The sequence below is a fragment of the Pinus tabuliformis genome, chromosome Q, assembly GCF_031772625.1.
Source record: "Pinus tabuliformis cultivar Carrire ecotype Pingquan chromosome Q, CPIR1, whole genome shotgun sequence".
Classification (NCBI taxonomy): Eukaryota; Viridiplantae; Streptophyta; class Pinopsida; order Pinales; family Pinaceae; genus Pinus; species Pinus tabuliformis.
Window position 1 is genome coordinate 950,785,915 of NC_142296.1, and position 5,172 is coordinate 950,791,086.

The window sequence follows — 5,172 nt, forward strand, 5'->3', positions numbered from 1 at the left end:
TGTTTCTTAAACAAGTGATGGAAAACACATCATCATACAATGTAAAATGCAACACATGATTTACAAAAATAAGGCCATGACAAGCTAACACATCTAGAAAAACCATTTCTCGCTTATCAAAGTGAACAGGTCATCTCTTTGTGGTGGATTCACTTTTCGATCAACTAGTTCATGCACGGACACTTTGTCCTCAAAGCGCTGCTCTAGATAGAGCCTCCAACATGTGGCTCTTTGATGACCACTTCTGTTGCAATGACTACAAAAAATCTTATTCCTCTATATATGTTTTACATGCATCTTTCCCTATTGTGGAGAAGACCTTTTACGCCTCATCCTCTTTTGTGTTGCCATTTTCTTCCAGCACTCAGCGAATACATGGTTATGTCAACCAAAAAAAGTACATGTTTTTCGATGCCATGATTTATGTTCATCATTAACATGCTTGTAATCAAAATTAACTTTGAACTATTGAGAGTGTGTATACCTCTCATGGCTGTCTCTGGTGCAATTATGGCAATTAGAGCTTGCCTTAGCTCTTTCTCTGCAATGTGCACTATCGAGGGATGATGGTGATGTATTCCCATGATTCTCTTTCTTTGACGGTTTCAACAATGCCTCGAAAGCTTTCGACACCTTTGAGCATTCTCCTGCGGTATATCCCAAACCTGCGAATCGAGGTCTCTTCACAAGCTCCAATGGTTGAGTTATGCCTTGGCCATTAACATCAAGTCCTCCCCCTTTGTACCCCATCTTCGTAAGGAATCTCATGTCAGTTCCTGTAATGGGTATCTCCACATTTCCAACATAAATAACATCATGTGAAGATGAAACTAAAGAATAATCACAATTGTTTACCTCAGATGTCGATTTCGAAATAGGTGATGAGGAATTTTCTAAGCCTTTGTCGCGCCTCAACTCCTCCAAGGTATTTTTCGTGGCTTGTAGCTGAAGTTGTAGTCTCTGCTTCTCCTCTTTCTCTTCTTGTAGAAGCCTCCTTAATTCAGCGTCCTTTGCTTGAAGGCTTTGGTCGTTTTGCTTCAATTCTTCTAAGGTTGCCTCTGCGGCTTGCAACTGAAGCTGTAATTGATGCTTCTCCTCTTTCTCCTCTTGTAGAAGAATCTTCAATTCAAAATTATCTTCTTGAAGACTCTGGTTGATCTCCTCATTCGAAAGATAAGAAGACAGTGAAGGCAATGAATGCACTGGAAGGTGTGCATGAAGCACTGCTGCTTCTTCTTTCTCTTGTCTCTCATAAGCTTCATACAACATGTCCATTTTGGACATCCTGAGCATGGCCTCGTACATGTCTTTGTCATCCTCCATTGCTGCACTTTCAATAATTGTTCATGCTCACAATTCACATCGACGAGAAGACCGCTATGATACCAAACTTGATCCGGGTTCCTTTACCTACTGGAATCATCCAAGATCTTTTACCTCTGTAATGTTGTTAGACTTGAATTTTAAAGAGCATAGAAGAAAATATGTGCATGCTTAACAAGAGGAAACATGACAACGATTAGCAAATCAAAACACGAGACATTTGATAATAGAGTTCGTCTATTGTGGATTACGTCTCTGGACCCAGTGTCAAGATGGTGGAGGTCGCTTCATATACTATTGGAAATGATGATGATGTACATGGAAGATTCTTTGTCGTAGAAAGGACATACACCCTCAAACAATAGTGGCTTGTCTCTCCACGAGACATTCCGCTTACAGGAATTCTCACTCAAGAAAGCTTCCTCTTAGCATGACAAATTAACATGATCTCACATAATGTGGCAATGAGTATCCCTTCAACATAGTTACACATGGATCTCAACAACAATACATAGCATGACAAGCTAAATACATCTCACATAATGTGGAAAAAGTGATCCCACAACATAACATTAAGCAAGGATCTCAAAACATAATACCTCATCTCAACGATTATGAAGGAAAACATGACATGACTGATTCATGTACTCGCACCTCTGAAGTTGGCCAAAAAATGGAAGGCTCAGTTACAAAAATTGACTACACCACTGAATTTTTGTCGACGAGAGGTGTAAAATCGACTATCCATTTGTCAAATTCCGACACTGTCAAAATCTGGGCTTGTAGGAATCTTTTAGATTCCCCATGGTTCTCCAAAGATTTTGTTCTCTGGGCTGACTGGAGATCTGCAACTCAAATCACAAATTTGATCTCGCCATCATAATCCTTGCGAGATTCTAAGACTTTTGAGTCCATCCATCCATCTAGTCCATCCATCATGTTTTTTTGAGATTGACCATCATGTTTTTCTAAGATTGACCTTTCGATAATAAATTAATTTTTAAACATAAAGTTCTTTGACGCGCAGTAACTATTAAAATTGTATTAAAGAGTGTTTTTCATCAAGAGTAAATATATTTACAATAACTATTAAAATCTAAATTTGATTAAATGATAAGAGATTTCATAATGAGTTTGTATTCTATTTTTAGTAATTAGAAATAACTAATTCCTTGATAGATCTAGGATAATTGCCCACGGGGTTTTGGATTGACGGTGAACGGGTGCATTGTTAAGGCATTCCTTGCGATAGGTCACCGGTTCAAATCCCCGTGGGTACTTAGGTTAGTCTTAACTAGAAAAAAAAAAAAAAGATAGATCTAGGATAATTAATGTGTTTTTCATTGTGAAATGATACATTTACAATAACTATTAAAATCTTATTAAAGGTTTCCAAATTCTAACTTTGGCGATTAAATTTTTCAAATTCAAATTTGAACACTTCTAAGGCTCTAGATAATGGTGTACACTAAGGACCCAACCCAATTAAAGCAAGCAACATAATCCAGTTAAAGCAAACAATGTATTTTGAAAATAATGTTTTATCTCATTACATAACTCTCCAAATAGTAGTGGGTGAAACTCTAGATACTATGATTGAATTACAATGTAGTATAAACCAACATAGATCCATCTTAACTCCCAATCAACCAAGTGTTTAGAGGAATCAAATCTCTTTCCAATCTAAAAACACTGTCACTTCAAAAAAATTAATCCCTCTCGAGACTATCTACATTGATTTATAAAATAATTTAAAAGAAAAATACATTCTTACAACATTATTATATTATTTTTCCTTTAAAATATAGACACGATCACATTAAATATTTATTTTATATCTAAATAACAAAATATTTTAAAATAAACATATACAATTTTAAATAACAGACATTTCTTGTGAATTATTATTATTTTATTTATTTCATATTAATTATAACGAATTTTAAAATAAAAAATAATATTAATTAGGTCGATAGGGCTTCTTTTGAATTAACTGAGCATCTACACTTTTCATGTGCGTCTGACATCTGTGCATAGATTTTTAGGCCACCTTTATGTTTTCCACTTGACATCTGTGTGCACCATTTTCAGGAGAGTTCGTTTAAATTTTTAGTGGAGTTTATGTCACTGAACATGGAGGACACCAAAATACGAGAATTGCTGTGAGAAAAGCTCAGAAATCTCATATAAACATTCAGCAGAGGTTTTGTAGCTTGGCACTCTCACCACCTTTTCCGTCCTCTGGTTTTTCTCCAATTTCAAGCATTCTAAATAGGTCTCTCGCTCACTCTGCAACTCTTCAAGGAGAGGGAGGAACAATGCCCGCCAGAGGCTCCTGGTTTACGAGCTCATGGACAACGACTCTCTGAATAAATGGCTATTCTTGCATCCTGATCAGGGCGGCGGCGGTGGCAGTAGAGACATAGGATGTTTGGCATAGGAACAACGCTACAATGTGGCAGTAGGAACTGCCCGAGGTCGCCAAGTTCAGAAACAAATGGGCTCGCATGGCTGCTCAGGTGGTACCTATTGTTACTTTTTCCTTTGTTGGTTTGCTTTTACGTTTCTTTTTTATTAAAACAAAAGATCTCTGATGAAAACCCATTTGTTAGTTGAGGCCATATATGACTTTGTGACTCATTTTACTTGTGGTATATATGTTGGGATGACCTGTGTTTGGTTCCCTTTGAATGCTGAAAATAAATCAAATCAATAAATTTAGGGTCATGTATTCTTATGCTTTTAATTTTGGGTTCAGTTGCCTGGGCGGACTGATAACGAGATTAAGAATCACTGGAACACACGGATCAAGATAAGGCAGAGACAGGGATTACCTCTTTACCCACCCGATCTGCCTCTAAAGCAATCAACAACAATCAACAAAATCAGCAGCCCATCAACGGTGCAGATGCTTCAACATCCCAGCATAATCATAGTCATAATTATCATGAGTTCCTGTCTGGCTCTGCAAAACTGGGGATTCCTAATGTCACCTTTGATAGCCTGAAACCTAGCCAGCATGCATTGACATACACTTCGTTCCCGGATTGACAGAGGTTTCCACGAGTTTGATTCTGAATCAGGCACTGGGATTGTCACAAAGTTACCGTATGGTAAACCCAATTCAGTGTGCAAAGCGGATTCAGGATAGTGAGAGGATGATGCCCTTTGGTGTAGGAGGAGGAGGGATCTCCCCTTTTGGTCAGTTTTTCAATGACACCCCATTAAAGAGCATAGGGGAACCGTGCTTCAAGACTGCTGGATGATTTCCATATGCTCAGCCTCCCAGATTGGATGGGTTTGTGGAAAATGGTTTTCCTTATGATCCTAATATGAGCAACAGGAATTCCAATCATAATCTATCAACCTTAGGGGTTTGATGATTGGTAGCCATGCCCTTTTCATTAGCAATCTCTTTTCTCCTACACCCTTACCAGGTGTGAAAATGGAGCTTCCTTCAAGCCAACTTGTGGAGTCTGTGCATACCACTGGCACGTGTTTGGAGACAGTGTCTACTCCTACAGAAAATAACTCATACACACTACCACCTCTTGTTCCATCGAACTTAATGCCAACAATCTAGCATAAATTTGGAGTTCCACATAATATGGTTGAGGTTCTCCTCCTTCCCACACACTAAGTGTTGGAAATAATACTAAAAGGGGGGGTGAATCAGTATTATCAGATCAATAATTTAATTTCCCAAACATATTTGTATATGCTACTTCAACTAAGTGAACTAGCGTGTATAAGTGACTGTACTTAAAGAAACTAGCGTATATGTAGAGAACCTTTGATTTACCCCATTTATCATGCATTGAACTTTAACCAGTATATCAGAGATTTATT

The 5,172-nt window shown here is 37.8% G+C and overlaps 1 pseudogene; it reads left to right on the plus strand.

Moving 5' to 3' along the window:
* The first annotated feature begins 1,509 nt into the window (after positions 1 to 1,509).
* On the plus strand, positions 1,510 to 4,906 carry LOC149222638 (transcription factor GAMYB-like; annotated as a pseudogene).
* The last annotated feature ends 266 nt before the right edge of the window (positions 4,907 to 5,172 follow it).